Genomic DNA, 13,135 nt, shown 5'->3' with positions numbered 1-13,135 from the left:
TCACAGGTGTTAAGCAAACTTGAGAAATATAGAAACCTTGAGGGGTATTTTGCAAATTTAAAAAAATCTAAGCACATCAGAAAAGCTAGATGTATAGATCTTTGGGGAATTTCAGATCTTAAGAGCAGTTCCCATGACTTTAGTTCAGACTTTTTAGAACGGTTTAAATATCTATAATCGTACATTTTGGAAAATTTAGAACCCTTAAGATGTTCAGAGAATTTCAGGGAAGTACAGAGACCATCAGATAATTTATGAAAACTTCATAAATATTTCAGGAACTTCACAGAAGTCCAAAGAATTTCAGGGAAATTTATCTTCAATAGAACTGAGAGCTTTAGGGAAGCTTCGAGAACATCAAAAGAGATCAGAGAATCAAGGGCAGTTCAAATAATTTAAAGAAAATTGTAGAAACCTTAAAGAAGTTCCGGAAACTTCAACAATGCTCCGACAGAACTTCTGGAACGTGATAAAAATTATATGAACATCCGGAAAACGTTAGAGTATTTTAAAGGTGTTATATCATGGAAATATCAAGAACTACGAAAGTTTAGCTAAGTTGATTAGAGAATATAAACGAAGTTCCATTCATTTAAAAAAAAATGCGAGAGCTTTTAGCAAGCAGCGATAAATATCTTCAAGAAATTCCAGGGAAGTTAGTATTTAGATAGTTTCATGATATTCAGCAGTTTCGAGTACTTCAAGGACGATCAAATAGCTTCAGAATAATCTCATTAACTTAAGCAAATTTGCAGTGACTTACAAGAAATTCCGTGGAATTATGGGGTATTCCAAGAATTCTATGATTGATCAGGGTCAGGGAATTTTAAATATATAATATATATATCAGAAAATTTGTCGGACAAACAAATTTAGAGAAATTTCAGGTAAGCATAGCTCAGGGAAAATAAGTGACCATTTTTAATGGTTAGAATACTTAAGGAAAATTGTCCAAACTTCAAGGCAAATAAATTTATTTCAGTAAAGTTGCAGGTTGTTAAAAATACTGATACATTCAGGGCAACCTAGAGAACTTGAAAGAAATTCGTTTAGGCAGTTTCAATAACACCCGGAAAGTCTAGACTATTGAAGAAGTTTTAAATTAGTGTCGATAATTTAATGGAAGATTCATGAACTTCAGAAAAATCATGAGAACTTGAGTGAAAATCATAAAACTATACTAATTATGTCATTCTAATTCCATGAAAATGGCGGGAGCGCAAAAGTTCCAGAAATTTAGATAAACTTCGAAAACTTCACAGAAGGACTGTGGTATTCAGAAACATTTCGAGAACTTCATAGGAAAAAATTGGGAAGTTCTCATTTCATATTCAATGGAAATTTCGATGAAGCTATCCTCCGAATTCAATTTTCTTTTAATTTTTATCGGAATTACCTTGAAATTCTCCACACCCTTTGGAAAGATTATCAGAATATTCATTGAATTCATTTCAGATTTCCTTTTGAATCTCACTCCTTCCCTTGGAATTCTACTCACATTGAAAGTCTCCTAAGAATTCATTGGCATTTCTACTCACAAATTCCTTAGATTTCTTCTCATAATTTGTTTGGCTAACTCTCCTGAATTTATTTTCCGAATTCCTTTGAAGATGTCCTGGAGTTATTCTCAGATTTAATTGTAAATATCCGTCTTTCAGTATTTAAAAAAAATTCCAACGACTTATGATCCGAATTTGTTTTCTACCACAATCTTTATGAAATTATTCTCAGAATGCCCTTGGAATTTTCCTTTGAAGTTCACAGGAGTTGTGCTCCTCAGAAATTCCTAAGAGTTTTCAATAAAATTTATTTTTAATTCAATTCAGGGTCACTTTTTAGTCACTATTTTTACAATTATCAGTCACTATTTAGTCACTTATTTCTTCAACATGGTCACTTAATCACTATTTTTGACAGCAGTGATGGCTACCAGTCCTTTTTGACTTAGACTTTAAAATAATAATTTACCTGCTTGCATCAAACTCACATGTAATTTGGAACATTCTGCGTCAACCCTATGCAAAATCATCGGCCCATGTGTGTTGAATTGGTGCGATATCTTCCGCATGTGTGGAAGCTTCCTTCCTGCACATTCGATTGCCGTCAATGGATGGCAATCGATGTCCGTCGGTGATTGGTACTAAAGAGCTTGAATTCATAAAGAGACGACATCTTATCCATTTGACAGGTCTTCTGCTCGATTGGAATAAATTTTCCTATGACTTTGACAGATTATCGATTGTTCCAATTTTGACAAGTCGTCTCTTTATAAATTTTGGCTCTTTAATTGGCACTAGATTGCGGAACAGAGACCGACGTTAAATAATGGAAAGAAGAAAAAGAAGTTCCAAGCTTACTATACGTACAAAAGCGTAAAATGGAATTTTCGAAAACTACAAAAAATTGCTTATTTTATTATTTTACAATAAACTGTTGGCGAAATGGGAATCGGAAAACAAAGCTGCCAGGTAATATCAACAATCAATACGAAACTAACGATTTTAAATTGGCTCACTAGTTGACTAGCCTATTGGTCCCAAGCAAATCGACTAACGTACCCCATTCTAGTATAAATTCCAGTACTACAATATGTTTGTTTTGATTCGCTATGAAAGTTTGACAGATAAAATGAGGGGTTAGGGATGGTTCATTAATTATGTCACGCAAATTTGGACCATTTTCAACCCCCCCTCCCCCTTTGTCACATTTTTTGTATGAACCTTAATTTTTTTTGTATGGCTCGTCACAGTTTTCAAAACCCCCCCTCCTCCCTAAATGTATGACATAATTAATGGACGACCCCTTAGTGGATTTTCCTATGTTTCGAGGGGTGAATCGATTAGCTTGGGACCGAAGATATTACCAGAGCTGAACCAAAAAGTTGAGCTCGCTTATTCGGGACCTCCTGGTCTTAGAGTTACCTCTATGGTAATATATTGTCTTGAAAGTTTTTTTTAATAGCATAAAGGGCGAACACGAAATTATTGCGACACCGAAAATGTCATGCCAAACCAAATTAAACCAAACCAAACCAAACCAAATCAAACCAAAATTTTAGGGTAGTTTTATACATATATTTACTTCAAAAATCAAAAGAAAAGTTAATCGATGGAGCCTTGAGTGTAAAATTGAACGCATTTTCGCTTGATGCCCTCCATCAAAGTCTTTACAGTGTCATCCGGTACCAGTTTCTCAGTTTTTTTTTCCATTTTCTTAACATGTCCTTCCCGTCTTTGACTGTCTTCTTGCTCTTCTGAAGTTCCCGCTTCATTATTGCCCAGTACTGCTCCACCGGGCGCAGCTCCGGACAGTTTGGCGGATTCATGTCCTTTGGAACAAAATGGACAGAATTGGCCTCATACCACTCCAGGACACTTTTAGAATAGTGGCATGATGCCAAATCTGGCCAAAATAGCGGAGCTTCGTCGTGCTGCTGCAAGAACGGCAAAAGGCGCTTCTCGAGGCACTCAGATTTGTAGATCTCGCCATTTACTGTGCCCTTTGTCACGAAAGGCTCACTCCTCAGTCCGCAAGAGCAGATGGCCTACCAAATGAGATATTTGGAGGCGAACTTCGACATTTTCTTCTTCTTAAATTTGTCGTCCACATCGAACTTGCTCTTGCCGGTAAACAACTCCAACCCCGGAATTTGCTTAAAATCGGCTTTTATATACGTTTCGTCGTCCATCACACAGCAGCCATATTTTGTCAGCATCTTCTCGTAGAGCTTCCGTGCCCGAGTTTTAGCCGTCGATTGTTGCCGCTCATCGCGGTTTGGGAAGTTCTGTACCTTGTATGTATGTAGTCCAGCTCTCTTCTTTGCATTAGCTCTGCGACATGCCGATCTTTTTAGCCAAATCACGGCTTGAGACGTTGGGATTTGCTTTAATCATCCGCTTCACCTTTCCCTCCGTCTTTTTGTTCTCCGGTCCCGGTTTTCTTCCAGCTCCTTTGCCGTGGTCCAACGTCAACCGCTCCTGGAACCGCTTCAACACTCTGGAGACGGTTGAATGGTGAATGTTCAACATTTTTCCCAACTGCCGGTGCGACAGGTCAGGAAATTCCAGGTGTTTGGAAAGAATTTGTTCTCTCAACTCGCGTTGGTTCACCTCCATTTTCGTTGAATCGAAAAACACGACTTCGAGTTTGACAGCATGTACACAATACACATCAATGAGAAACTGTGCAAAATTTGGTTGATTTTTACCCAATGGTAAAAAAGTTATGCCCTGTTAAATGTGTCGCAATAATTTCGTGTTCGCCCTTTATACCTAGGTAAATACCCTTTTTTACTTTACAGGAAATCAACAGCCTACCACATCTAAACATAATCCGACACAAATCGCTTTATTACGGGTGTCACTACACGGTGTTAAGGAAGTAATACTCATAATAAGAGCCGTGTTTGCCGTACAAATCAAATGGGAATCACTTTACCGTGACGACAAGTGACAAGTTTTCACCGTGAAGAGTGACATTCGTAATAAGCCCCAAAAAGAAATTGATATAGACTTCCAAGAAATACAGTAACATACGAAGAAGTTAAACCTGAAGACGAAGACAGTGAAATTGAGGATTTCATTGGGATTGACGACGACTCATTCGATGATTCAGGTCCATCAGGTGGTGGTGGAGGTGGGGGTGCTGTTGTTCAGAGATTGTCTCAAATGCAGCGGGTGGTGGTGATGGGTTGGTGTTGTTACTTGAGGTAGGATTTCATCCCGAACACTTCCTCTTACCTTGATGATGCCGGGGGTCGGTGGTGTGGTTGCTTGTGTTTTTAGGGGGACGGGTGTGTTTTCCAGAAGAAGCATTTTCTGAAAGATATCGGTTTCGCGAATTTGGTGTTTTCTCTTACGGTGAATGATGATGATTCTCCGGACAATTCTTCCAACAAACGCTTCCCTTCAGCGAAAGATGATATTGTGTATGGCAGGATAATTTCTCAAAATTGGACTATAGTATCTATTTTCTGTTTATGGCTGTACGACTGCGCCCATTGATTTAACACACGGCGACTCTTTATCCATGATTCGCTCCTCAAGCTGCTGCCATAAAATACTATCTTAGTTACACACCTGTGTATAATCGAAGACAAAAAAACAAGAAGACTGGCAACTTCGCCAGAATCCAAGCGACAGATACAATGGCGCTGCGCTTGAGTGAAGGTGGAAGCAACGCATAGAAAAAATAGCAAACACACAAACCCTTCTCCTGAGGGTGTAATCTTTGCCATCAAATTCGTTCGAAGCATTTACCTTTGAGCGGCAGATGACGCGATTGTACCTGTCTCATATAAAGCCCTGCAGTAAAAGTATGGACGTCTGTCAAAATTTGTTCCAATCGAACCGTCAAAATGCACCGCTTTGCTCGATTGGAACAGCTTTTTTCAGTTTTGTGGTGACAGTCGTCCATACTTTTACTGTAGGGTTTTAGTTTCATAGCGTTCGTATGAGAAAATGGAAGAGTTGCCAGTCTTCTTGATTTGTTGTCTTCGGTATAACCCCGCAGCGCGTTTATGAGCGGCGCGCTTCGACCGTCATCAAATGAGAATTTAACATAGCGCGACAATATAGGATTTCGTCTCACCGTACATCCGAACTTCAGTCATGACCTTTTTGGGTAGCTGTTTTCGTCACGGATCAATTCATCTTGTTCTGCGACACTGTTTGCGTTTGGCCAGAACAAAATGTGTCCACTTTTTGATTTCCGCAGCCATTGATCTGGAACGACCGACAGCTCTTTAGAGCCTTGAGCGTTCAATGTTTCTACTACGGCGAATGGTATTTCTGTAAGTAAAAAAAAAATACATTATTTTATTGAATTGTATTGAGGTTTGCGTTCCACTACCATACCTTAATGATTTTCTGAATAAAACAAGTCGCAAAACAGGTAAATTTACTGAAATTAAGTCGAATTGTTTCGTACTTTTCGAGGCTACTGAAACTTCTGCGGAAAACAAAACAAGCTGTCAAATGTCAAACGGCGTAAGTTCACAATAAGTTCCGTACATATGAACTTTTTAGCAACTTTAAAGTTCCGATAGGGTTCTACATGAACTAATCAGAGACTTAGAAGTTCAAAAATAGTTCTTACGGAACTTGAAAGTAGATTTGGCTACTTTGAAAACCATTTTCAAGAAGGAAATCAACCCATCGAGTAAAATCATATGACATTCCACTTCGTTCGCATAGAGCAGTGGTATGTATCTCGGTTTCAAAGAGGAAGACTCGAGGTCGAGACTTGTGGTAAGTAATTTAAAAACATATAGTTTAAATTACATATTTGACCATATTACAAACATTTATCTTCCGACGATGCAGCAGCACATATGTAAGTGCTAGTGTCTTTGTTTCGAGTATTTTTGAGATTATCGTGGTTTTTTTGTTTAGTTCCGTTAAAGTGTAAAAAAATAATGGCAGGTAATGTTCGTGAGTGTTGTGCAGTTTTCTCCGTTGTCAAACTCCCTAGAATGCAGAGGTAGGACAGCTTACTGTAGAACGCAACAATCCACCCCACCGAAAATTGTAAAAACCCGCCACCAGATGGACAAACAACTGCCTGTTCGGAGGCCATGGGGGGTGGCGATGGAGATGGCCATTTTGAATTGAGCATAACGGGCACGACAAACTGGCGATGAACGACGAATGGGCCGGGTCACTGACCGACAGCCTGGAGCAGTGACCCAATGACTCACTCAATTTTGAAATTAATAAGGACTGATCGTAAGACTACCAGCGAAAACGGTTTAACAAGAAAGCAAGCCAGCTAAATTTACGCAAGTAAGAGTGGAAACAGTGAAAAAGTGTGAGGAGAGAGTCAAGGACAGCAGGACCCCGCTGTATTTAGTACAGATCACTTGTACGCAGTGAAGTTCCGGTAGACGTACCGGAAGGTTACACCGTCATTGCCTGCCGGCCCGAGTTCGTCACCAACTCATAGGTCCAGGATGTGTAACCTGGTGCTCGTCATCGCCACCCCGTACAGCAAGCGCGCGAACGAGGTAAACGACGAGGAAGTGGAGAGGAAGCGGACGTCGACCGAGGACACGTAGTGTAGGTGTTGCGAGGGGCCCCGACGAAGAAAACAGGTCAGATAGATTGTAAGAAAGAGGGAGAATAAGGTAGTAAAGAGGGAGAATAAAAGTTGTCAGGACAGTGAAATAAATCTTTAATCTTGAGTAGTGAAGTGCTTGTGGAGTTTTTTCTGTGTGTCACGTGCGATCATTCCCTGTCCCGCGTAGTTGCAATCGGTAAGCGTGCCGACCCTGAGGCCATTGGAATCAGGGAGTCTCGAAAGTGCTCCTGACTGAGGTGGCTGACACTTACACATAATAAATTAGAAGAGAACGTGGTAAACAGCAAAATTAAAAAGATATATTTGTTTTATATTTTTGATTGTTGATTTCATTCAAGTTTTCATTTTGGGCTGAATAGCATTCCCTCCAACAGTTAAACGAACCTTTTGTGAACTTTCAAGTTCTCTTTAAAAGTGAAACAGCATTCTGTTAGAAGCTTAAACATCGAATGTGAACTTGGAAGTTTGGTTAATTACTTAAAAAGTAAGCTGAATAGAAATCTCTTCATAATCCTTCGATTAGCTGATGAAGCCAAAAAAGGGCTTTTATCCGAACTGTTGTTTGCTTGGGTATTCATCAACTCTGTATTCGTTCGATTAGTAAGTGGTATGTGTCTCCAGTGGATGCTTTGGCCCTCTTATCATTTTCAGGAAATAATATCTACTAAATTTACCTGAAAAAGAACTGGGATCACTGACAAGTTAAAGCTTCAGTGGTGCCACCAAGACAAATTCGAGCATATTCCCTACTAAAACTTTATTTGTGAAGTATGTGATTGTGAGTGATACGTCTGTTTATCTGTGCTTAAAGTGAACTAAATAAAAATCATTGAAAATCTCGTTGCGTGAATCTCCAGGACAGGATTTCATTTTCATTTTGATTACTTCAAGTAATTTAGTCAATTAATCTATATCTGATCCAGGGATTCACCACAAGGCAGACCTTTCAAGACAACCTTGTACAGACGTTCAGTTTTGATGTCATAAGCAGATATGGAAAAGTTCGCAAAAAATCACTATGACTCACGATTTTTTTCCTTGGTGAACTTCGTGAAATATCGCGAACTTTTCCAACACTGGTCATAAGTAAAAACTATGTGTTGCTTCTCAGTAAGGTACTCTAGAAGACTTTTGAATCCGTCCAAGGTTTCAGCTAACTTACGGAATTCACCCCGACGGCCAATTTGAAGTGAAAACTTAAATTGAACGAAGTTCAAAACTTCCTTGCGAAGAGTGTACAATGCTGAATAAAACAGGATGGCGAATTATGTGCTGAAAAAAGCTCATTGAGATCGATAGATGTGCCTTTATTCCGCCGTTTGCTCTGATATGACTAATTTACTTATTAAAAGCTTTATAAACGTTGACTGTCTTCCTGATTCAGAACCAGAAGTTTGATCTAATAACAAACTGAATAAGTGTAATTTGCACATACATTGTCGTTTTAATTTGACTGTTTTCAATCGATTTAATAAAATGCCTTATTAGACGTCTAATAGTTGTTTTCTAGCTCCATTATTAGATTCCATTGCATTGCTTTACAATATTGCTGAATAAAGGTGAATACAGTCAGCAAAATAGCTCTTAAACCACTATGCGTCCATGTTTTAATTGAATGCTTTGTAAATGCTTTATAAACGACGTATAAGATTCATTATTCCACAAAACTGCCCAACAAACAATTCAGAGTCACAAATAAGCATATAGATTGAATAAATGCTTTATAACAGTGTAAAATGCTGAATAAAACTGGTTGTCAAATTATGTGCTCAGAAAATCATTGAGATCGATGATGCGCCTTTATTCCGCTGATTGCTCTGATTTGATTAATATACTTATTAAAATCTATACAAACGATGACTGTCTTCCTGATCCAACACCAGAAGTTTGATCTAATAACACACTGAATAAGTGTAATTTTCACATACATTGACGCTTTAATTCGACTGTTTTAAATGGATTTAATAACATGCTTTATTATACGTCTAATCATTGTTTTCTAGCTCCATTATTTGATTCCATTGCATTGCTGAATAATATTGCTGAATAATGGTGAATACAGTCAGCAGAATAGCTTTTATACCACTATGCGTCCATGTTTTAATTTCATGCTTTACAAACGGCGTATTCATTCATTATTCCACAACACTGCTTCAGGCTAACAACAAAACGAAATTGGTAGCATACTGGTAAGTTTCCCCAAGTAGAAGGTCGCGAGTTCAATCGCAGCCTCAACCCTTTTTTTTTTTATTTATTTTCTAAGCCTTATTAATTTAAATCGTAATCATAGATCGTATAACTCACGACAACCAATTCATAGATCTATCGAAAAGAATAGCATCCTTTCCATCGAAATTTATAGAAATTGAGAGGTAACGTTGGTCTCATGCTAAACAATTATGAATGTATGAATGTATTAATCATTCTCACAACTCCTTGAATTAGCTAGAGTTACGGCTGGGAGTACTGATAGGTTTTCAGATTCAAGCTCTTATTACTTATTTAGCTGCCCATATGATGTATTCTAGGATAGCTCAGATGGCAAGGCAAGCGGCTGGTGATCCAGAAGGCCATAGTTCGAATCCCATCTAAGACATGTGTGTATGTAATAAATTTTCTAGCATCTATGCGTGCTACGACAGAAATAATGTGACACATCAATCACTAACGAGAACAAACCATGCTCTGTACCGTTCTTATTTTCGGTAATTATCCCGTAGTTGAATAATCGTTTAATAAATGTATAATAGTGTCTAATTAAACATTATTTCTAGACCAACATTTGAAAAGGGCGTAATTCCAAAATGACCATATCGAGAAAATCGCTTCTGAATTTTGTTGACCTAAAAATTAATCCTATTTCACGACTTTCCATTTTCTGGTTGATTTTATAAGCTTGACATATAGTTAATAGTGTAATCTATCATCATGCATCACTTAAAACTCAAAAAAAGTTTTCTTTGTCGTGAAATTGAGAAGAAAACATCATACGCCCTGATAATTTCATACATGTTGTTACCCCCCAGATCTTCCACCCTTTGAACTGCCAACACTGGTGATACGCCGTGGAAGTACACCCTCGGGATTTTTTGTTTGTTGTTCCGCCTTGGTTCTTCGTTCGCAAATTTTGTGAGAGTGGAATTACGCCCGGAGATTTTTTGGTCTTCTTTTTGTTCGTTGTTTACACGTGAACTATCAATCGGATGCATTTCAAATGAATCGGGTGTGACTAGATACTACAGAATCAAAACATTTGGCATATTAAAACGATATAATTCGTCGTTCTGGTGCAAGGCGTAACAACCAGATTCATCATAGAGTTGAAAGTTGGAAATACGCCATGTAAGAAGAAACGTTTTTGATGATTTGAAGTGATATTTTCTTCTACTTTTTCGTGTTTATCGAGTAGAACTATTCTCTCTATATGTGGCAAAATATGGTTTGTTTACATTTTGGCTCTTCCGCCCCTTTCAAATGTTAGTCTAGATTTCACATGAGCATGAAGCGTCTATATACACCTTTATACCATCGCTGTTTAAGGAAGAAATGATGTCTAGTAAACGCTGAATACTTAAAAATTTGATCGAATAAGCTCTGTCACAACTTTTGTAAGTCGAATAAAAGCTTCTCGACATACTTTATTCAACACCAAATATTTCGATTTTGTGGTTGAATAAATTCTCCAGATTTGTGTGAACAAAGCCTGAACAGAAGTTATTATTAAACATAATACAAGTATTATTAAGCATGAAGTGGATCAAAATCGTCAAGAAGTCGTTTCTTCAATAGGCAATTGTTTGTTGGGGGGAATCGAAAGTGATTACCGTAAAACGGGGTAACATTGATAGTTTTTCAAAGTGTATTTTAAATATTTTTCACAGCAATGAATGTTTTTCAAATTTTATATTTTTAGAATAAGTACTGAGGATCCAAGAGTTAATTCGTTAGTAATATGTTGAACGAAAATTAAAGCATTTGCACTATTTTTTTAGTTTTGTGACCGAATTTCAGTATTTTGATTTGGGGTTACTTTGATAAGTGTAGCTCGATAAATGTAGAAAAAAATGAATGAAACTCAAACAATTTAGCTCTTTAAATATGAAACTTTGAATGAGTATATAATCAGAAAACTTTATAAGCAATAAGAATACAACATTGAATTTGTGATGGCTGTATCGGAAATACATTTCATAAGTGATGGTTTGAGTGCTTTTTCAAAAGGGGGGAAAACACGAAAATTGTATTTTAATATGTTTGTAAAATATGCAACACATACCATATAAAAATTATATACGATATCAACGGAAATACCCTTAGCTACAATATGGAATCAATGTTTCTAATTTGGAAAACGCACAACGAGTAAATTTAATCTTCATATTATACTATCAAAGTTACCCGCATTATCAAAGATACCCCGTTTACGGTACTACAATAAGGGTAGCTTTTCCTTTTTGGCATTAAGTCGGGAATATTTAATGGAATTTTGCCTGGATGATGGATCATACCCATTGCTTAATTGAATTTCATCAGAAGGGGGATCAAGCGATTGCCCTTTTGTTTTGCGCTCAGGCCCCATGGCGGCAGAACCAAGTTTCTCCAAAACGACTTCAAGCAGATTTCTATAAGAATCCGAAGGTTCGAAGAGGATTTTTCTAAGTCGATGACCAAGCACGATTACCTCGAGTAGGGTCCAAACAAGGATCGATGGGGAATAAGAGTCATAAAAGGTAGAAATTTTACAGGTTGAGCACTGAAAAGTGCTGTCTAAATTCGTTGTACCTTTAGGTAGCTGTAACACTTCCTTCAGCCAAAAAGCAAATAATTCCGCACGGCAAGAGAGCACGATGTGGACTGTGGATTAATAAAGAATAATTGGCCCGGTTTCACCATGTTTCACTGGTCTGCCGCCATTGATTGCTTCTCTTGGAATCCCTTGTACTTTTTCTCTAACGCTCCGTATTTCATTCCGTACTTCACCGGCAATTTCCTTCCGTATGTCGTCCTAGGTCGGTTCTGGCATGATTCCGCCTTTTCCGGATCACCATCTGTCATTGTATTGCCATGGTCATCTGGCATAAGGCTCGCGTCCTGGTCCACCGAGCGCTCTGTACGTAATTGAATCAATGTAGAGATTAGTATGAGATGGTGTTATATGCAAAGTGCGAAAAGAGAATGAAAGAAATACGAAAGGGATTAGTTTCAAGAAATGATAGTTTAATCTGATTCCCCAACTAACTTGAGAATGGTTAGCAAAGTAAGTATATACAAGCTATATTGCGACTATATCAGGCATAACATTTGATAACGGCACAAAAGCATTTGTAAACAAACTTTCTAAGGCCATTTACACGCGAACCAAAGTACGCCCACACAAACCAATATCACTTTCGGAAAGGTGATAGCTGCCCCTATCCGATGATGTTGTTGGTTTGCGTGAGCGTACTTTGGTTCGCGTGTAGATGGCCTTGGAAAGTTTGTTTACAAATGCTTTTGTGTCGTTATCAAATGTTATATGGTTACTTGGGCTATGGCCGTCAGAATGGTTCATCGGTTGCCAAAAGAAGTATTTTTGAAAGTGATGCGTTATGTTTCTCAATGTTTTGATTGTATCCTATTGTTACCTCAATGTTATTTCACAGACAAACAGACGCAACACATTGAACGTTTCTCATTGTAATCCCTACCGCCATATGTCGTATGCACTGTGATGGGCAATACACTCAATAGATGGCTGTAGTGTGTAAACGTCAGAAGAAAGAGAATTGATTATGTGCACCACAAGTGGCGGTACTACCAACTAAAAGCGATTTCGATGAACATTTTAGGAGTGTTACGTCTGCTTGTCTGTGATCATACCTTCACTATCGCAACTTTGGGTAATCCGCGAAAGTACTTGCATTTTTCTCAGACACTTTGAATCTAACTGCAATCACTCTCTCATACTCGAAATGTGCCCCGACCAAATTGGCACATCGACGCCCTATACACTCTCTGACCAAAACGCAGGGAGCCTCTCAGTACCAAAATACCAGTACTCGCAAAAATGGTCCGGTAC

The sequence above is a fragment of the Ochlerotatus camptorhynchus genome, unplaced genomic scaffold (assembly GCF_037179485.1).
Source record: "Ochlerotatus camptorhynchus isolate MF236.1 unplaced genomic scaffold, CSIRO-AGI_Acam_v1.1 ptg000033l, whole genome shotgun sequence".
Classification (NCBI taxonomy): Eukaryota; Metazoa; Arthropoda; class Insecta; order Diptera; family Culicidae; genus Ochlerotatus; species Ochlerotatus camptorhynchus.
Note: the sequence above shows the minus strand (reverse complement) of the source record.